This window comes from Peromyscus leucopus, chromosome X (assembly GCF_004664715.2).
Source record: "Peromyscus leucopus breed LL Stock chromosome X, UCI_PerLeu_2.1, whole genome shotgun sequence".
Taxonomy (NCBI): domain Eukaryota; kingdom Metazoa; phylum Chordata; class Mammalia; order Rodentia; family Cricetidae; genus Peromyscus; species Peromyscus leucopus.
The window spans coordinates 101,206,137-101,229,550 of NC_051083.1; the positions used below are offsets into that span (position 1 = coordinate 101,206,137).

The window sequence follows — 23,414 nt, forward strand, 5'->3', positions numbered from 1 at the left end:
ACCCCTCCAGACATACACACATTATTTAATTTAATTCTCTGATACCAGGAGATAAGCATTTTATTACCTCCATTATGTAGATAACAAAAACTGCAGCTTAGGGAACCTATGTCTTCCCTAAAGTTATATGTTAGAATAAAAGAACACCAGTTGAAATCAAGGTCGGCTAGAGAAAATGTCTTCTCTAAATTCACTATATTAAAAATGGACATAGGTATTCTAGGAAGTGCACAAGATGATTTACTTGGTTCCTAGTGATTTACAGAAAAAATTTGTTTATTTAACTAAAAATATCCTCTTCCAAAATTTACCACAGTTTAGTATCTATGCCAACACAGGCACTCTCACTAGATTCAAAATATGTACTGTCTATATTGTATGTGATATGCATAGCATGTACTGTATATGGTATATGTAATGCCTTGAAGGTGTGGCTTTTGACCTACTCCCACACTTTACAATTTCTTTGTTTACATTAAGTTCATTTTTGGATTGCATTGAGTTTAGAATGGACAAGTTGTTTTTTTAATGAAAACTTTTTATACATAATGCTAAATTCAAACATGGATAAGAAAATGTGGGCCTGAACATGTTTTTCATTAGACAGCAATGATTTTAAATGGTACACTACTGTACTGTGTTGCTTCAGTAGGGGTATTAAGGGTCAACATTTTTCAGTGAACACTCTCTAACCCATTGAAAACTATTAAATCAATCTGTTTCTCCTTCAACCCCTTTTACAAGTCGTATTCTACAGTCATAATTTTCAGTTTTTTAAAAGTAATGTTCAGTATTTTTAAAGCCTTAAATGTAAGAGCTACACTGATCAATACTGGAACTGTAATTTCATTATCCTATTATCTTGAAGCAATGGGTTTTTGTGTATTAGCGTATGGGTGAACTTTTTAGAAATCATGAAGTTTGTTTTTTGTCGCATCTATTTTTTAGAGATTAACATTCTGGGTTTCCAGTCTACTGAAGCACTATGTTCAGGTTCTTTCCTTCAGCAAATTAAGATAATTAAACAATGAAAGTTGTACATTGACACTTATAGGAACACAGACGTGTGTTTGAAAACACCCTTCCCACTTGACAAATAGCTGATGTGAGCCAATCTCAATAGTGTTTCTGCAGCCTCCCACCTGGTGGCAGCTTCTTGAATTGCATCAAGCATGCTTGTCCCAGAACTGAGGCACAGTTAATGCTCTACAGTGGCAGCAGTACATTTACACCACTGAGAGTAGATGGTCAATCAAAGTCGGACATATGAAGCAAGGAAATGCATACTTGGGAAGAACTGATATCACATGAGACCAGAGATAGGCTTCAGGAAGATATATTGCCAAGAAACAGCAATAATCTGGGAAGAAATTGGCAGAGGGCAATAGTCAGTCCAGGATAAAACTCGTTTTTAAGGGCAAAATTACAAAAAGAATAGCCAATTATTATGTAAAAATTCAAGCAAACAATAATACACCTCACTTTCAAAAACGGATAACAAAATGAGATCATGATGTCATACACCAAGTATAGAACTGTAAATGGAAGCATGGTGAGCTTTAATGACTTGAGCTGATTTCATGATCAGCTGTCAAGTTATGTACAGATATTAGGGACTTAGATATATACCTAAAAATCATGTTTCTTGTGGCCCAGAGAGAGCAGTAGATTGCTGTTAAGTGACTTTGCACTGGGGCTTAGAAAGCAGGCTTAGAAAACTATGGTAAGGACTTCCTAATCAGAGTTTCTTGCTAATCACACTATGGAGGAATGGCAATCCATGCAATTCTTTTGGTATCTAAAAATGAAGTTGTCTCTGGTTATGATAATTGGAAATGATTATTACTATCTCTTTTAAATCATATGACTATGTGAGATGAGACATTATTAGATCTGTCAGTGAAATTATATACCCTAGTTTATATCTGTATGCCAGTTCTTTATGTGTGTGTGTGTGTGTGTGTGTGTGTACATAGATAGCCATGTGAATGTAGATATGAATGTATATTTATATAGCTCTAGAATATATATGTATATGTATATATGTATGTATGGCTCTGTCTAATGAGTCTAATAAAAATGAACCTGAAGTACATATTGGCAGGCTAGCAAGTCAGCAAAGAGTTGATGCATCTTAAAAGTAGAGTTCTGTTTTCCATAGGAAGTACAAGTCTTTCTTCATTTATGGTTGTTAGTGTGATTGGGCTAAATGTACATATATTGTGGAAAACAATCTACTATATTCAAAGTCTCCCGATTTAAATGTTAATCTCATAGCAATGGTTAGACTAGTGTTTTATCAAATATCTGATTGTAGTGACCTAGCCAACCTGACACATAAATGTAGGCATCACTTGGTTGTTAGTATACTAATACACTTCAGTGAAATTTATCACTTACTCTGTGTTGGGCATCACACTAGATCAATTAGAAAAGGGGAGGTGAGAGACTGAACTATCAACTTTAAGAGAATTTTACATTTTGAGCAATAAAACTGATGAACTTTGAAATTGATTCTGAATATGACCACTTTTCATGATCAGTTCTCACTTGGATTGCAACAGCAGCTTTATAACTTGAGTGTTTTTGTTGTTGTTGTTGTTGTTGAGGTTAGAACGCAAACACAGCATTTCTTCCCTCCCTTTCCTCCCTATGAACCCTCCCACACAACTCTCCTTGCTGTCTTTAAATTCATGGCCTCTTTTGTCATTTGCTGTTATTGCATGTATATATGCATATACGTGTATATTCCAAAATATAACCTGCTCAGTCCATATAATGTTACTTGTAAGTATGTTTTGTTTTTGTTTTTGATACAAGCTCTCACTATATAGCCCTGGCTGTCCTAGATCTCACTATGTAGACCAGGCTGGCTTCGAACTCAGCAATCTGCCTGCCTCATCCTACTGAGTGCTGAGACTAAAGGTATGTGCCACAACACCCAGTACTTATATGTATTTTCAGGGTTGATCATTTGACACTAGCCAACCAATTGGTGTACTCTTCACTGAGGAAGACTGCCTCTGTTGCTCCCTGCTTTTCTCAATTACCTGTAGCTCTTTGGGTAGGGTTCAGGCCTTGTGGGCTTTCTCCATCTACTTTGTCGTGTCCATTGGTGTCACCCTTGTTCAGTTCTCGCTTTTAAGCTTTTATTCTTGAATGCCACTCCATGTACCATAGTATATTATGGATCAGTTAGATTCACTCTGTTAAAATATAGGTGGTTCATGTCATACTCTTGCTGAAAAACTCTCCACATCATTCTCCACTTCACTCAATGTTAAAAACCAATTTCTTCTGCTGGCCTACAAGGCTCTAGTTGATTGCCCCGTTGTGTTGACTTATGTAATGCCTTCCAATTGTTTAACATAATTTTCACTACATTGCTCTTGATGTTCCACAAACCTGCTTGGCTGCACTTGCCTTGAGACTTTTGTACTATTGCCTCCGGTAAGGAACTTACATCCCTTGAAATTTCTTCATTCCATCCAGGCCCCAGTTTGAACACTAAGGCTCTAATGCTATTCTAACTGAAACCTGCAATGACAACCTACCCCAAATTGATCCCTATTTTTTGCTATACTATATGATGATTTACATTCATTGTCAACTGACAGATTCTAGAATCATCTTGTAGACAGATTTCTGGACATGTTTGTGAGGGATTTCTAGGTTAGGTGAACTGAAATGCAAAGATACCGCATAACCATGGGCAGCACTGTTGCATAGGCTGGGTTTCTGGGTTGAACTAAAAGGAGAAATGAGCTTAGGCCAGCATACATCACTCTACATTATGATTGCAGAGTCAGTGTGACCGACCAGCAGCCTTTTGCTCTTCTCACTATAGCTTCCCTCCTATATTGGACTGTATTCTACTGGAACTGTCAGCCAATACCATAAGCCTTTTCTTACCTAAGATGCATTTGTCATGGATTTTATTATAGCAAACTGGAAAGTCATTAACGCAGACGTTTTATCTGTTTTATTTTTATCACACTTATAAATGACTGGTATATTTATTTATGCCTTTATTAACTAGAATAATAAATCCATGGAAGTATTTATTTTGCTTACATATTTATCTCTACTATGATATCCTTTTGTTTGCACATTTTATTGTGTGTGTGTGTGTGTGTGTGTGTGTGTGTGCAGACAAACTAGTGAGTTAGTTCTCTCCTTCCATGATGTGTGTCCTGGTAACCATACTCATGTCTTGGTGGCTGCTGTCATTACCTGTAGAGCCGTCCTACTGGCCTCAGTATGATATTCTCAAGTATAGGATAATGAAAACCAGTGTTATAATCAATATATGCCAATAAGACATTTAAAAATTAAAAAATTAGTAGAATGAATAAGTTATTGAACACATTTACTAATTTATTGGTTAAGAACTGTAACTAAAGATTAGACCATTTAAGTCAGTCCACAGCTTTTGTATATCGGGATGTTGGATTATTTTCATTTATTCTAACAACCAGTGAAAGCTTATTGTTTCTCTTTTCAATATGCCTCTCATTTTCTGCTTTGCCTCTATAATTAAACAGTCACTTTTAATATCAAACATACTGCTATATTTTATCATCAAAAAACAGTAAGAATTCCCTATATTTTACTCAATTTCAGGTGGGTAATGAATCTCCTTACATGATATAGCTAATATGATCAAACAAATAGAGTTATTGCTGTGTTGGAACCATATTACCAAAAATCATTTGAAACCACATGGGCAAATAATATATTATATGATAGTTCATTAAGAACATGGCCTATTCAGTCTATAATAACTTTAAAATAATCCATTTTTACTTATAGATTTTTTGAGTCTTATGAGATGGATAGATACTCTCCAAAAATGTTTCTTCAAATTCTTATGTTTTCTGTCTTACACACTTAAAACAAATCTCAGCTATTATACCTATTACTTCTCAACTCGAACTGTAATAGTAGATACAGATCTTTTATTTTCCTTTGTTCTAGAGTCTCTATAAAAAAACAATTGAAAGTTTGAGCTGGTGAGATGATTCAATCGGTAAGAATGCTTGCTGCCAGGCTTGACAACCTGAGTTCAGTCACTTGGACCCACAAAATGGAAGAAAACTGACTCTTGTTGGTTATTTTCTGACTTCCACATGTATCTGTGGTACAGAAACCCCCAAATAAATAAAAATGTAAGAAAGAATAAATAAAGTCTAAAGTGTATCTAACATGGTTGAAATGCCTTTGGGAGTGGGGAAAAAGAAGTTGCTAAGACTCATATACTGTTTTAGACATGGGAATGACAAAGAAAACCTGTGAATAATCACAGTAATAACTTTCACTTCCTACAGTATGTATTTATTGTTATAACTTTAAATTTTAGCAAAGTCATATAATGTGTTTATTTCCTCTTCCTCCTTTTCCCCTTCTGACAAGTGTATATAAAAATGTAAAATAAAAGAATAAAATAAAAGTGTTATAAAAATGCAAGTTGGTTAGATTTTTATATAGAACAATCTGGTATCAAATCTAGGAATGTTTTAATAATATTTTTGTCTAAATTAGTTTTGATTTTTCAAAAACTTTGCTATGTTTATGATTTTTGTGTGTATATGTGTATATTTGTGTGACTTGATGTGCACATATACATAGAGGAGTCTAAGGAGGCCAGGAGAGAGCATTAGATTCCCTGGAACTGGAATGAACAAATTGTTTGAGCTACCATGTGAGTTCTGGAAACTTATCTTGGGTCCTCTGGAAGAGCAAATGTATTTATCCACCAACCGATCTCTTCAGCTCCTATTTCCAATTATTCATGAATAGAAATTTTACTTACAGTTAATCTCTTTATATAATGATTACTCTGAGACTTTCCTTGGATGTTAAAAGTTAGAATTAGACTCTTGAGTCCTTTATTGTATAATATCTAGGTCTTATTTGACTTTCAAATTTTAATCAACCTTCTTATTAATTTTAAAATACTCCTTAAATTCTCTACTGAGTATAGCTTAAAAACTTTTTTATTTGCCTTTCATAGAGACTGACATACAACTCTCCACTCATTTAGATTTTTCTGGGATTTGATGCCATCGTGAGAGTTAGGAGTTTATCAAAGTTCTGAAAATGACTTTCCAAGTATAAGTCACTACTTAGTGAATGTTATGCATTTATTAACATGAAGTTAACTAAATAAAACTAAGTGAAATATGAGTCCCTAAAAATTATTCAGAACAATATATATGTCAGAAGACTATACAGTCACAAAATCCTTGCCTTTTATCTTTTTATTCTGCAAGAATTCATACCATCTTCGTTGAAGGTTTTTCTTATTTTTGTTATTTACTTATTTATTTATTTAATTTATTTATTCCATGTGAATTGGTGTTTTTCCCCCACATTCATGTCTGTTTGAGGGTGGCAGATCCCCTGGGACTGGAGTTACAGACAGTTGTGAGCTGCCATGTGGGTGCAGGGAATTGAAACTGGGTCCTCTGGAAGAGCATCCAGTGCTCTTAAATGCTGAGCCATATCTCCAACCCCTCATTGTTTTTTTACTTTTGAGATTATAATATAGTTACATCATTTCCTCTTCCGTTTCCTCCCTCCAAACCTTCCTATGTACCCTCCCACACTCTCACTTTCTCCCTCAACTCTTTTCAGATTCACTCTCTTCCCTACTTGCCCAACTTTGTCTCCATTTTTCTTAAATCCATTGTGGTGGTTTGAATGAGAATGACCCCATGGCCTCATATGTTTGAATGATTGGTCATCAGTTAATGGGACTTTTTGGGAAGGATTAGGAGGCATTGTCTTGTTAGAGAAGGTGTGTCACTAGGAGTGGGATTTTAGGTTTCAATGGACCACACCATGCCCATTTTCTCTGTGTTGCTCTGTCTCTCTGTGCCAGCTCCCTGTTACCTGTAGATCAGGATGTGAAGCTCCCAGCTACTACTCCAGCACTGTGCCTGTTTGCTTCCTGTTATGATGATCATGGACTAACCCTCTAAACTATAGTCAAGCCCCAATTAAATGTGTCCTTTTTGGAAGAGTTGTCTTGGTCACAATGTCTCTTCACAGCAATAAAATAGTAATGAAGACAGAAGTTACCACCAAGAGTGAGTATTGCTGTGCCAGGACTAACCATGCTGTTTGTTGGAGGAATATGGAAGACTTTGGGACTTTGCACCAGTAAAGTGGTTGCAGGGCTTAATGGGCCATCCTAGTAGAAGCATAGAAGACAGAAGTGCTGAGGGTGATTTGGACTGCAGGTCCAGCTCAAGAGGTTTCAGAGGAGACTATTATGAAGTGGTCTACAGACTATTCTTATGCTATTTTTACAAAGAACATGGCTGCTTTTTGCCCTTGTCCTAAAAATCTGCCAGAAGCTGAATTAAAGTGCTTTGGATGAACTCCATTGACAGAGGAGAGTTCAAAAGAAACTGGTATTGATTGTTATGTGGTTATTAGTGATCACTCTTACACAGATCTACAATAAAAAGAGCAACAAAGCAAAGATACATACAAAATGTACAGTTTGAGGAGCAAAAGATAACAAAGAAATGTAAAGTTGGAGTCAAGTCCTGTGCTCAACCAGATGAGAAGCTAAAGAAATGCTTGCTACTAAATGGAATAAAAGGAGACCCCAAGATGTTGCAGATGCCAGAGTAATGGGATGTCTTCCAGGAAAGCAGCAGAAGGATGTAGAACCAGCTCAAGAAAGAGTGTTGCAGTCAGCAAAGATGGAAGGGCAAAGCCATCTAATATACCATTTAACATCAGACAGTTCCAGGAGTTACGGGATTTGGAGTTTGCCCTGGTTTTTTTTTCAGTCTTGCTTTGTTACAATATTTCCTCACTGTTTCTTTTTCACCTTTTTTGGAATGGTAATGTATATTTTGTGCCATTGTATGCTAAAAGTACATGATGTGCTTTTAATTTTGATTTTATAGGGGATTATATTTAAGAGATTACCTTGAGTCTCAGAAGATATTGGGCTTTTGAAACATTGTTGAGTCTCTGAAAGACTATGAAGACTTTTGAGGTTGGTCTAAATGCATTTTGCATTATGATATGGGTATAAGCTGTGTGGGCAAGGAAATGGAATATTGTGGTTTGAATGAGGATGACCCCCATAAGCTCATTATATTTGAATGCTTGATTCCCAGTTAGTGGAACTATTTGGGAAGGATTGGGAAGTGTAGCCTTGTTGGAGGATGTTTATCACTAGGATCAGTCTTTGAAGATTTGATCTTCAAAGATCAATGCCAGGCCTAGTCTCTCTCTCCCTTTCCCTCTCCCTCTCCCTCTTCCCCCCTCTCAATATCTCTCTCTCTCTCTCTCTCTCTCTCTCTCTCTCTCTCTCTCTCTCTCTCTCTCTCTCTCACACACACACACACACACACACACACACACACACACACACACTACCTGCCTCTCTCTTTCTCTGTGTTGGTAGATTAGGATGTAAAACTCTCATCTATTGCTCCAGCATCATGTCTGTCTGCTTCTGCTATAATGATCACAGACTAACTCCGTATAACTCTAAGCAAGTCCCCCAATAAAATGGTTTTTTTTTTTTTTGTGGGAGTTGACACGATCATGGTGTCTCTTTATAGCAACAGAACAGGAACCGAGATACAATCTTTGTCATCCAGTGTCTTTTATGTATAATCTTTCACTGGAGCATGGTCAACTTATCATGGCTGTACTCTTAGAGAGAACTGACTCTCCCTCTCCCAACAGCTAACAACTGGTGATAGCTCTATGGGTAGGTGTGGGATTTCCTGCCCAACACCCATATCCATGGTGGGATTTGATCTGACTTGTGCACACGGTCACAACTGCTGTGACTTCCTATGTGTGGCTTCTCATTGATGTCCAAAAGATGCTGTTTTCTAGTAGTTATACACAACTGTCTTTTACACTCTGTTTCCTCTTTCTCAATGATACCCGAGTTTTTGAAGGAAAGGGTGCAGTGTACATGATCCATAGAGATTTCCTTATTCTCTTCACATTGGATAATTGCACGTCTCTGTGTTGACCATCATCTACCAAGGAAAGAAGCTTTTTAGATGAGGGATGACAGATACATAATCTGTAGGTGTCAAGATTTATCATGAGGAATTAGTTTTCATGAGTCCATTTAACAAAATAGTAGTAGTGGATTCTCCCCTAGAGCATTCAACTTGCCTTGTCATAGGTTCTTGGCCTAACAAGTTGTGCCAGGCATGAGTTTCATCTTGTGGAGTAGAATTGAATCAGAAATTGGTTGGTTATTTCAGTGGTATTTGTGCCACTGTTGTATCAACAGACGTGCCTTACCAGGCTTGTCATTATTATAGTTCATAGTGTTCAGAGCTAGAGAAGACTGACAGTGTCTTTTCTTCTTTAGTAGTATATGTAGCAACTTCCAGTCTTGTGAAATCTAGCCAGAAGGGATGAAACTTCCAGGTCAGTACCAGTTTGATGTATCTGTGGTTTATAGCCCAATTGTTATCTTCAGCAATAGAGTCTTGCTATTAAGTTCTGGATGATAATCAAGAGCAATGACAATAGCCTACAGTGTTTGTGAGTCTATGAGAACTCACTGGCCAACAAATCCAAAAGAAGTAACTCATTCTTGGAACTGAACTTTTTATTTGCTGGTTTCTAGTGTCCAATAAGGGAATTGCTGACCTCTTATAGGATATCTCCACTTTAACTCTCTCTGTCTCTGTCTCTCTCTATGTGTCTCTCTCCCTTTCTTTCTCTCTTTCTTTCTTTCTCTCTCTCTTTCTTTCTTTTGTCCTTCCTTCCTTCATTTATTTATTTATTTCTCTTCCTTGCTTCCTTTCTTTCTATCATCTATCTATATGCAAATATATATTTATACATATGTATAAATACATATGTCCATATCCATATATAGACTTATGCAGTAGTAGGTTTCATATGACTTTTGTTGTTGTTGTTGTTGTTGTTTTGTTTTTAGAAACAAAGTCTCACAATGTAACTCTAGCTGCCCTGGAATTCCCTGTATAAACCACACCAGCCTGGCGTTGAACTCACAGAGATTCACCAGCCTCTGCTTCCCAAGTGCTGGTATTAAAGGCCTGTGCTTCCACTCCTGGACCATATAACTTTTTCAGAAGGTTTTCAGTGCAAAGCTAAAGAGTTTTTTCTCCAGGTCCCACCAAGCCCCAGCAGTCTGACAGCCCACTTATAAAATAAACACACAGATGCTTATATTATTTAAACTGTTTGGCCTAATGGCTCAGGCTTCTTATTAACTGTTTTTATATCTTAAATTAACCCATTTCTATTAATCAATACTTTGCCACATGGCTCATGGCTTACCGGTACCATACATTTTCCTTGTCATGGCAGCAGCTGGCAGTGTCTCCCTCTCTGTTTTCCTGTTCTCTCAATTCTCGTCTCTGTTAGTCCCACCTATACTTCCTGCCTGGCTACTGGCCAAACAGTGTTATTTATTAACCAATCAGAGCAACACATTTGACATACAGACCATCCCACAGCATCAGTGTTATTTGTTCTTTCTCATACTCCCTCCTCTACTCTGCCATCTCCTTTCCCAACCCCAATTTAATATTTTGGTTCCATTATTCCCCTTTAAGTTGTTATACTAGTGTGTTATGTCTCTCTTCATTTGAAAGCCCCTTGGCATCTTAGTAATTTTTTATCTCTCTGAGCATTCCAAATAAAGCATAAATATCTGAAGATTCAAAGCTAAAATCTGCAAAAATAGAAAATACATGGCACTTGTATATCTTGGTCTAGGTTACCTCATTTGGAATAGAATGATTGTTTCCAATTCCATCAATTTACCTGCATCATTTACAATTTCATTTTTGAAATTACTCAATGGCTGAGTAGTATTCCTTTATGTAAATATACAATACTTTCATTATCCATTCATCAGCTGATGAACATCTAGGCTGTTTCCATTTCATGACTATTATGAATAGAGCAGCAATGAACATAGATAAGCAGGTATCTCAGGAGTAGGATTTGCAGTTTTATGGTCTATAACTAAGAGTGCTACAATTGGATTATGTGGTATATCTATTTATAGGTTTTTGAGGAATCTTTATACTGATTATCACAGTGGCTGCACTATTTTTTACTCCTACCAGCAGTAAACACGTGTTCCCATTTCCCCACATCCATGCCAGCATTTGTTTTTTGTTTCTGTTTTTGTTTTTAATCTTGTCATTCTGCCTGCAGTAAGATGAATCTCAAAGAAATTTTGAGGTGTATTTATCTAATGGTTAAAGATACTGAATATTTTTAAAAATGTTTCTTAGCCATCTGTATTCTATCTTTTGAGAACTCTGTTTAGTCCTATGTCCCATTTTTAAATTGTGTTATTTCTTTTCATGCTGTTTACTTTTTTTCTAGTTCTTTATATATTTTAGATATGAACATATTGCCAGATGTTTTTCTGGTAAAGATGTTTTTTCCAATTATGTAGGTTGCCTCTTCAATTAACAGATGGTGTCCTTTGCTGTACAGAAACATTTAAGTTTCATGAGGTCCTATTTATTAATTGTTGGTCTTTATGCCTGTAGTATTTGGGCCTTGTTTAAATAGTTCTTTCCTATACCAATGACTTTGAGTGTATTCTCCTCTATCAGATGCAAGTGTCAGGTCTGATGTTCTGATCCTTGATCTGTTTTGAATTGAATTGTTTGCAGGGTGGGAAATAAGAATCAAGTTTCATTCCTCTATCTACAGCTATCTATTTTGACCAGCACCATTTGCTCAAGTTGCCGTCTTTTCTCCAATGTGTTTTGTTGGCTTCATTATCAAAATCCAGGTGGATGTAAGAGTGTGGGTTTGTATATGGGCCCTCAATTCCACTCCATTCATGAATGAGTCTGTTTTCATGTCAGTACCATGCTGTTTTTTCTTACTGTTGATTGTGGCCTAATTTTATTTTACTTAATTTTTTTATTTATTTTTTTTTGTGTGTGTCTTCTTTTTTCCTTTTATTTTATTTTACAATACCATTCAGTTCTACATATCAACCATAGATTCCCTTGTTCTCCCTGCTCCTGCCCTCCTTCCCTTCCCCCAAGCCCACCCCCCAGTCCAACCTCCTCCAGGGCAAAGCCTCCCCTGAGGACTGAGATCAACCTGTTAGAATCAGTCCAGGCAGGTCCAGTCCCCTCCTCCCAGACTGAGCCAAACATCCCTGCATAAGCCCTAGGTTTCAAACAGCCAACTCATGCAACGAGCACAGGACCTGGTACCACTGCCTGGATGCCTCCCAAACAGATCAAGCCAATCAACTGTCTCACCTATTCAGAGGGCCTGATCCAGTTGGGGGTCCCTCAGCCTTTGGTTCATAGTTCATGTGTTTCCTTTCATTTGGCTATTTGTCCCTGTGCTTTATCCAACCTTGGTTTCAACAATTCTCGCTCATATAAACCCTCCTCTTTCTCACTAATTTGACTCCTGGAGCTCCACCCGGGGCCTAGTCATGGATCTCTGCATCCAGATCCCTCAGTCATTGGATGGGGTTTCTGGTGATGGGATGGCCAAACTTAATTTTTTTTATTAAGGATTTTTTTTATTCATTTTACATACCAATCACAGATGCTCCTCTCCTCACACCTCCAGCTCCTCCCACCTTGCCCCAGCCCATCCCCCATTCCCTCTTCCAATAAGGCAAAGTCTCCCATGGGAAGTCCTCAGAGCCTGGTACATTCAGCTGGGGCAGGTCCAAGCCCCTGCCCTTGCATCAAGGCTGTGCAAGGTGTCCTACTCTCCATAGTGGGATCCAAAAAAGCCAGCTCATGTACCAAGTATGGATCCTGATCCTACTGCCAGGGGGCCCCTTAGGCAGATCAAGCTACACAGATGTCTGGCTTATGCAGAGGGTCTAGTCCAGTCCCATGCAGGCTCCACAGGTGTTGGTCTAAATTTGTGAGTTCCCACTAGTTTGGTTTGGCCGTCTCTGTAGGTTTCCCCATCATGATCTTGATGGAATTGCTCATAGAATCCCTCTTCTCTCTCTTCAACTGGACTCCTGGAGCTTGACCTGGTGTTTGGCTGTGGATCTCTACATCCACTTCCATCAGCTACTGGAGAAAGGTTATATGATGACAGTTAGGGTATTCACTAATCTGATTACTTGGATAAGCCAGTTCAGGTACCCTCTCCACTATTGCTAGTAGTCTAAGCTGGGGTCATCCTTGTGGATTCCTGGGAACCTCCCCAGCACCCAACCTCTCCTCATCCCCATGACATATCCCTCCATCATGGTATATCCCTCACTGCTCCCCCACTCCATCCCTGCTCCAGCTTGACCATCCTGATCCCTCATGTTCTCATCCCCACCCCTACCCTCCATTGCCCTCCCTCATGCCCAGTTCACTCATGGAGATCTCATATATTTCCCATTCCCAGGGTGATCCAAGAGTCATCTTCCAATATCTAGAAACGCATTTTACTCTGTAACACCAGTGGCCTCATGTAGCAACACATAGCCACCATACCTTCCTAAAAACCAGAGAGGGTAACAGAAATAAAGAGGAAAAAAATACCCCCTGAACAAAGACAAGCGCATACATATATCAGCACCCAAAACTACAATTATTCCAAATCCAGATTCCCAGACACCAGTGTAAAAACACAATAACATCCAGGACAATATATCTTTACTAGAGGCCAGAAACCCTACCACATTAGGCCTTGAGAACTGCAATATACCTTAAGCACAAGTCAATGACCTTATAATAGCTTTTATGAATATGGCAGAGATCTTTAAGGAGGAAATGACAAAAAAGTACAAAAAAACCAAGGAGACACAAACAGTTAAAATAAATGAATAAAACTACTCCAGACCTGAAAATGAAAATAGAAGCAATAAAGAAGACACAAACTGAGGGAATTCTGGAAGTGAAAAGTTTAGGAATTCAAATGGGATCTACAGAGGGAAGTTTCCAAAGAGAATGCAAGAGATTGAAGAGAGAATCTTAGGGTTTGAAGATTAAATAGAAGAAATTAATGAATCTTTCAAAGAAAATGTTAAATCTATAAAACGTCTGACACAAAAGATCCAGGAAATGGAGGAAGAAGAAGAATTCCAGCTCAAAGTCACAGATAATATTTTCAACAAAACCATAAAATGAACTTTTCCTAATTCAAAGAAGGAGATGGCCTATCAAGGTACAAGAAACATACAGAAAACCATATAGACTAGACCATCAAAGAAATTTTCTTGGCACATAATAATCAACACACTAAATGTATGCAAAGAAGTACCATATAAAGATAGACCTGTTAGAATAACATCTGAGTTTTCAATGGATACTCTGAAAGTCAGAGGGGCCTAGATAGATGTTCTACAAGCTATAAGAGAAAACAGATGCCAACCCAGACTATTATACCCAGCAAAACTTTTAATCACAATAGGTGGGGAATTCCACAATTAAAAACCCCCACAAATAAACAGAATGGATACAAAATAGGATTCATCCTCCTGCTGCATCCAAGAAACACACCTTAACATCAAGGATAGACATTAACTCAGGTTAAAGGGTTGGAAAAATATATTCCAAGCAAATGGACTTTAGAAGTAAGTTCGTTTTATATCTAGTATCCTCCTATGAGTGAGTACATACCATGTTTGTCTTTCTGAGTCTGGGTTACCTCACTCAGGATGATTTTTTCTAGATCCATCCATTTACCTACAAACCTCATGATGTCATTGTTTTTCTCTGCTGAGTAGTATTCCATTGTGTATATGTACCACATTTTATTTATCCATTCTTTAGTTGAAGGGCATCTAGGTTGTTTCCAGGTTCTATTTATTACAAACAATGCTGATATGAACATAGCTGAGCAAGTGCCCTTGTGGTATGATTGAGCATACCTTGGGTATATGCCCAAGAGTGGTATAGCTGGATCTTGGGGGAGATTGATTCCCAATTTTCTAAGAAAGCACCATATTGATTTCTAAAGTGGTTGTCCAAGCTTGCATTCCCACCAGCAGTGGAGGAGAGTTCCCCTAGCTCCACATTTTTCCAGCATAAGGTGTCTTCAGTGTTTTTGATCTTAGCCATTCTGACAGGCATAAGGTGGTATCTCAAAGTTGTTTTGATTTGCATTTCCCTGATAATTAGGGATGTTGAGCATTGACTGCTACTCACAACCCCAGGGAGGCTACCTAGAAAATAAGACCTCAGGAAAGACACAGGGATCACCCAAGACAGAGAAATGGATGAGATCTACATGGACAACATGGACATGAGTGGGGGTAATGAAGGGCAAGATTCGAGGCAAAGAGAGCTTAGGGGAGCAGGAGATCCCAGCTGGACCAAGAACAGAGAGGGAGAACAAGGAATAGGATACCATGGTAAATGAGACCACATGAGAATAGGAAGAAGCAAAGTGCTAGAGAGGCCCACAGAAATCCACAAAGATACCTCCACAATAGACTACTGGAAATGGTCGAGAGACAGCCGGAACTGACCTACTCTGGTGATGGGATGGCCAAATACCCTAATTGTCATGCTAGAAACCCCATCCAATTACTGAGGGAAACGGATGCAGAGATCCATGGCCAGGCCCCAGGTGGAGCTCCAGTAGTCCAATTGGCGAGAAAGAGGAGGGCTTGTATGAGCGAGAATTGTTGAGACCAAGGTTGGATAAAAAGCACAGGGAAAATAGCCAAATGAATGGAAATACATGAACTATGAACCAATAGCTGAGGAGCCCCCAACTGGATCAGGCCCTCTGGATAAGTGAGACAGTTGATTAGCTTGATCTGTTTGGGAGGCATCCAGGCAGTGGGACTGGGTCCTGTACTCAGTGCATGAGTTGGCTCTTTGAAACCTGGGGCTTATATAGGGACACTATGCACAGTCTGGTAGGAGGGAACTAGACCTGCCTAGACTGAATCTACCAAGTTGATCTCAATCCTCAGGGGAGTCTTTGCCCTGGAGGAGATGGGAATGGGGAGTGGGCTGGGGGGAAGGTGGAGTGAGGCCAGGAGGGGGGAGAACACGGGAATCTGTGGCTGATATGTAAAATTAAATTAAATTATAAAATAAAAATGAAAAAAGCAAGTTGGTGTAGCCATTTTAATATCCAATAAAGTAAACTTCAAACCAAAACGTATCAGAAAAGATATGGAAGTACAGCACATACTTATCAATGGAAAATTCCACCAAGAGAACATTTAAATTCTTAACGTGTACACCTCAAACACAAGGGCACCCAAATTTGTAAAGGAAACACTACTTCAGCTGAAATCACATATTGACCCTCACATACTGACCATGGGAGACTTCATTACCACACTCCCATAAATAGACAGGTTGTCCAGACAAAACCAAAACAGACATACTGGAGCTACCAGACATTATAAACCAAAGGAACCTAAGAGATATTTACAGAACATTTCACCCAAATACAAAATATGTATTTTTTTTTGTGTGTGTGTGTGTCTTATTCTCAGCACCTCATGGGCTTTTCTCAAAACTAGGCCATATACTGGGACACAAAGCAAGACTCAACAGATACAAGAAAATTGAAATAAGTCTCTGAATCCTTTCTGATTACCACAGATTAAAGCTGAGTAACAACAACAGAAACATCAGGGGAAAAAAGGCTTATAAAATCATGGAAACTGAAAAATTTACTACAGAAGCAAAAATGGGTCAAGGCAGAAATTAAGAAGGAAATGAGACTTTCTAGAATTGACTGAAAATAAAAACCCAGCATATCCAAACCTATAGGATTAACTAAAGGTGGTTCTAAGAGGCAAGCTCAAAGCACTAAGTGCCTCCATTAACAAAAAAAAATGGAGAGATCTCTTACTAGAAACTTAACACACCTGAAAGCTCTAGAACAAAGGGAAGAAATGACACCTCAAATGAGCAGACAGACAGAAAGAATGAAACTCAGGGCAGAAATCAATAAAACAGAAACAAAGAAGCAAACAACAAAAACAAAAGTAATACAAAGAATCGATGCAACAAACTCGCTTCTTTGAGAAAATCAGTAAAATTTACAAACCATTATCCAAATTAACTAAAAAGCAGAGGCAGAAAATTCAAATTAACAAAATTAGAAAGGACAATGGGGACATAACAACACGCAGGTAAGAAATCCAGAGAAACATAAGAATATAATTAAAAATCTGCAGTCCAATAAATTGGAAAATCTAAAAGAAATGGACCATTTTATTGATACATACCACTTATCAAAGTTCAATGAAGATCTGATAAGCATGTAAACAGACCTGTAAATCCTAGTGAAATAGAAGTAGTCAGTAAAAATCTCCCAACCAAGCCAAAAAGAGCCCAGGACCAGATGGTTTTAAATAGAATTTTTTGAGACGGGGTATCTCTGTGTACTCCTGCTGTCCCAGAACTCACACTGTAGACCAGGCTGGCCTCAAACTCACAGAGATCCACCTGCCTCTGCCTCCCAAGTGCTGATCTAAAAGGTGTCAACTACCACTGCCCATCTTTTAGCACAGTATTTTACCAGATTTTCAAAGAAGAGTTAATGCCTATACTCCCCAAATTATTTCACAGAGTAGAAACAGAATGAAGTTTGCCAAACTTAGTTTATGAGGGCACAGTTACCCTGATGCACAAACCACATAAAGAACAAACAAGGAAAGAGAATTACATAACAATTTCCCATAATGCAAAAATTTCAATAAAATACCCACAAACTGAATTCAAGAACACATCAAAATGATCATCCACCATCATCAAGTAGGCTTCATCCCAGAGATACAAGAATGGTACAACATATGTAAATTGATAAATGTAATCCACTATGTAAACAGACTGAAAGGCATAAAACACATGATCATCTCACTAGATGAAGAAAAGGCCTTTGACAAAATCTAACACCCCTTTATGATAAAGGTCTTGGAGAGATCAGGAATACAGAGAACATACCTAAACATAATAAAGACAGTTTACAGCAAGCCCATAGCCAACATCAACTTAAATGGAGAGAAAATCAATACAATTCCACAAAATCAGGAATAAGTCAATGCTTATTACACTCTCTCCATATCTAGTCAATATAGTACTTGAAATTCTAGCTAGAGCAATAATACAACTGAAGGAGATCAAGGGCATGCAAATTGGAAAAGAAGAAGTCAAAGTATCTTTATTTGAAGATGATATGCTAATATACATAAGTGACCCCAAAATCCCATCAGGAAACTCCTGCAGCTTAAAAACACTTTCAGCAAAGTATCTGGATACAAAATTAACTTAGAAAAATCAGTAAACTAGTAGCTCTCCTTTATACAAATGACAAATGAGCAGAAAAAGAAATCAGGAATCAACACCTTTCACAATAGCCTCAAAGAATATAGAAAATATCTTGTGGTAACTCTAATCAATCAAGTGAGACTTGTATGATAAAAATTTTAAGATACTGAAGAAATTGAAGAAGATATCAGATGGAAAGATCTCTCATGCTTATGGATTGGTATGATTCATACAGATTCAATGCAATCTCCATTAAAATTCCAACACATTTTTTTCAAAGAACTTGAAAAGACAATCTTCAGCTTCATGTGGAAACACAAAAACTCAGGATAGCTAAACCAATCCTGAATAATAAAAGAATGTCCAGAAGTATCACCATTTCATTATATTACAAAGCTATAGTAATAAAAACAGCATTAACATTGGTACAAAACAGACACATTGATCAACAGAACTGAATTGAAGACCCAGACACAAATACACACTTGTGGACACCTGATTTTTGATAAAGAAGTCATAAATGCACACTGGAAAAATACAGCATCTTCAATAAATAGTGCTGGTCAAACTGTATGGTTGCATGCAGAAGAATCCAAATTGATTGTAGATCCATACTTACCACCCTTCACAAAACTAAACTCCACATAGATCAAAGACCTCAACAAAAAAACAAATACAGTGAACCTAACAGAAGAGAAAATGGGAAATAGCCTTGAACTCATTGGCATAGGAAAAGACTTCCTGAACAGAACACCATTATTGCAGGTACTAAGTTCAACAATTAATAAATGGGACCTCACGAAACTGAGAAGCTTCTATATGGCAAAGGACACTATCACTTGGACAAAGTGGCAGGCTACAGAATGGGAAAAGATTTTCATCAATTACAAATCTGATAGAGAGCTAATATCCAAAATATATAAAGAACTCAAAAACTTAGGTATCAAGAAAAAAATAAACCAATTAAAAATGGGTACATTATCTAAACAGAGAATTGTCAGAAAAGCGCATTCAAGTGGCTGAGAAACCCTTAAAGAAAATTTATTATCCTTAGTTATGAGGAAACTGCAAATCAAAACTACTTTGAGATTACATCTTATACCAGACAGAATGGCTAAGATCAATAAAACAGGTGACAGCTTATGATAGATGTCCCTCAACAGAAGAATGGATAAAGAGAATGTGGTCCATTTACACAATGAAGTATTACTCAACCATCAAAAAATGAAATCATGAAATTTGGAGGTAAATGGATAGAACCAGATAAAAACATCCTGAGTGAGGTCACCCAGAGGCAGAAAGAAAAAAATTGTATGCATTTGCATATATGATATTATCATATATAACATTATATGATATGATATATGATATGATTATATGATATTATATTTGCTTATATGATAGTATATGACATTAGTTGTTAACAAATCTTAGGTATAGAGTAAGTGACTAGGGGGACATATAGATCTCCCTAGGAACGGGAAGTAAAACAGATAGTTATGGATGGTTGGGAAAGGTTGGAATGGGAGGATGTGTGAGTTTTTGTTTTATCTTATCTATTTTATTTTATTTATCAGTATGCCTTAGAAGTATCTTTCTAGAAAGAGGAAGGGAGTGGATCTGGATCAGAGGGTAGGTGGGAGGAACTGGAAAAAGTAGTGTGTGGGAAAAGTAATCAGGATATATTATGTGAGAAAAAAAATAAAGTTTTATTTAAAGGAAAATATATAAACTACAAAAAAAAAAAGAAAATACAAAAGAAAAATGAGCTGAGAAACCATAGGCAGCTAGCCAGTTAGCAATGTTGGTCCACAGCCTCTGCTCCAGATCCTGCCTCTGGAGTCCTATCTTGAGTTCCTGCACTGACTTCCATGGATGATGAACTCTAAATTGTAAGATACGAAACATGCTTTGTTCAGCAATTTGATTCTGGTCATGTTTTTAAATGCAAGAAATAGAAACTCTAAGACAGCCTCCAGACCACCTCTCCTGATGGAAATTTCATATTCTAGTAGCTCCCCATTCAGGGACGGAACTTGGAGAATACTCCTTATAGCAGCTTCAACTTGCATTGTGGACATCTCCCTCATGGCATCATCATTTTCTACTAACTCCTTAGTAAAGAATAAGCCCTGTTAGCTCCCCCATGGCATCATCAACTGCTTATCACTCCTCAGTAAAGAATAAGCCCTGTTGAGCACCTCTCCCATGGCAGTTTCAACTGCTATAACTCCTCAGTAAGGGGTGGGGCATGGATAGCATCTCCCTATCATAGCTTCAGTTGCCAATAGAAAATCAGTAAGGAAAAGGGCCTGTGAAGCACCTCATCTTTGACAGCATCAATTGCCAAAGCACCTCAGTAAGGCATGGGGCCTGGAGATACCTTTGATGGCAATTTCAAATGCTAATAATTTTCCAATAAGGGGTAGTGCCTGGAGGACACATCTCACATGGCAACTTCATCTGTAAAAAGATATACAGGAAGGTATGGGCCTGTAGTGGCTAGTGTGTTGTCAAATCGACATAAGCCAGATTCATCTGAGAAGAAGGAAATTCAATTCAGAAAATACCTCCATAAGATTGGCCTGTAGGGGCTACATGGGTATTTGTAGCCCAAGATCCTGTGTGATCCTCAGCTTGTTGCATGATGCCCCCCAAAAAAGGGAGGAGATGGAATTAAACCACCCCCAATCACTGGAAGATTTGGAACCTCACTGAAAATTGGTATTCTTGGATTACCAAATGTTGGGAAGTAGACCTTCTTCAATGTCTTAACCAGTAGTTGAGCTTCCACAGAGAACTTACCATTCTGCACTATTGATCCTAATGAGAGTAGAGTGCCTGTGCCAGATGAGAGGTTTGACTTCCTTTGTCAGTATCACAAGATTCCTGCTTTGCTCAATGTAGTGGATATTGCTGGCCTTGTGAAAGGAGCTCACAATAGACAGGGCTTGGGGAAGGCCTTCTTATTTCATATTAGTGCCTGTGATGGGATTTTTCATCTAACACATGCTTTTGAAGATGATGATATTACACATGTTGAAGGAAGTGTAGATCCCATTCGAGATATAGAAATAATTCATGAAGAGCTTCAGCTGAAATTTGAGGAAATGATTGGGCCCATTATAGATAAACTAGAGAATGTGGCTGTGAGAGGAGGAGATAAGAAATTAAAGCCTGAGTATGATATAATATGCAAAGTTAAATCCTGGGATCAAAAGAAACCTGTACTCTTCTATCATGACTGGAACGACATAAAGATTGAAATGTTGAATGAGCACTTATTTTTGACTTCATAACCAATGGTCTATTTGGTTAATTTTTCTGAAAATGATTATAGAAGAAAGAAAAGCAAATGGTTGATAAAAATTAAAGAGTGGGTGTACAAGTATGACCCAGGTCCCTTGATCATTCCTTTTAGTGGGGCCTTGGAACTCAAGTTGCAAGAATTGAGTGCCAAGGAGAGACAGAAGTATCCAGAAGTGAACATGACACAAAGTGCTTTGCCAAAGATTACTAAGGGTAGGTTTGCAGCACTCCAGCTAGACTACTTTTTCACTGCAGGCCCAGAGAAGTGTGTGTGTGGACCATCAGGAAAGGAATGTAATCATTGTGGCATTTTGTCCTGTGTTCACTAACAAAGCAAGCAAAGCAAGCCAATCACAGCAAGCGTGAAAACATCATTCTTCCATGGCCCCTGCCTCTAGGTTCTAGCTTTAAATTCCTATGGTGCCTTCTACAGAGCATAGACTACAAGCTATAAGATGGATACAGCTTGTGCTGGGTAGAGGTTTCTCAGTGTGGAACAAGCTAAAGTCTTCTGAGAGGAAAGAACCTCAATTCAGAAAATATCTCCGTAAGATTGACTTGAGCCAACTCACAGAAAATGTTCCCAATTGATCGTTAATCTGGGAGGGCTTGGCTCCTTTGGGAGCTATCCCCTATGACATTTGTACCTGGGCAAAATGAGAAAGCAAGCTGAGCATGCTATTGGCAGCTAGCCTGTCAACACTGTTCCTCCATGGTCTCTGTTTCCGTTTGTGTCTTCAGGTTCCTGCCTTGAGTGCCTGAACTGACTTCCACAGATGATGGACTGCAAGCCAGGAGATTAAATCAATTTTTCCCCTAAGTTGATTTTGGTCATGGTGATTATCCAACGAATCCTAAGACAGGGCCTAAGGTCACTTCTCCCTCGGAAGATTCCTAGGCTAGTAGCTCCTTAGTCAGGGATGGAACTTGGAGAACATTTTCCATGGCAGAAATGCTAGCAACATCTCCTCAGAAAGGGATATGGCATCACTCCCATGGCACGTTTAACTAGTACTAACTCCTCAGTAAGGGATGAGGCCTGAAGAGCACCTCTCCCAAGGTTTCTAAAACTGTCAGTAACTCTTTAGCAAAGGGTAGAGTCCCAAGAGAACCTCCACATCACAGATTCAACTGCCAATAGCTTACAATTAAGGGACAGAACCAGGAAATCCCTTAAGCATAGAAGATTATACTGCCTTCAGCTCCTTAGTAAGGGAAAATTTGTGGTAGAGCACATACTCATGACAGCTCATATGGCCAGCAACTCCTCAGTATGGGATATGGCCTGGTAGATCATTTCCTTCACAGCAGCTTCATCTACCAGTATTTCCTCAGTGTGGGATATTATCTGCAGAGCATTGTCCATAGCAGATTCTACTAACAACATCTCCACATAAGGGATGGGACCTGAAAGGCATCTCCACTCATGAGAGTTTCATCTCCCATATCTCTTCAGTAAGAGAAAGGACTTGGAGAAATCCTCGCATGGTAGCTTCAACTGCAAACAGCTATCACGTGGGGGATGGGGCCTGGAAAGCTTCTCCTCCATGACATATTAACTGCCAGTAGCGCATCTTTAAGGGTTAGAGCCTACAGATCACCTTCCCGGCAGCTTCAAATGCCAGTGTCTCCTAAGTAAGGGATAGGGAGGTCTTGAAGAGCAGCTCCTCACTGCAGCTTCATGAGTTCCTCAGTAAAGGTTAGACCTGGGTGGAGCACGACCTCACATCACAACTTCAACTGTCAATCAATCTCCAGTAATTACTGTGCACAGGAGAGCTCTTCCCCATAGCAGCTTCAACTGCCAACATCTAAATAAAGGATATGGCCTGTGGAACACCACACACATGGCAGCCTCAACTGCCACTAATACCGCTCAGT

The 23,414-nt window shown here is 38.4% G+C and overlaps 1 pseudogene; it reads left to right on the forward strand.

Moving 5' to 3' along the window:
* Positions 1–20,881: 20,881 nt before the first annotated feature.
* Positions 20,882–21,831, forward strand: LOC114682186 (annotated as a pseudogene).
* Positions 21,832–23,414: the final 1,583 nt, after the last annotated feature.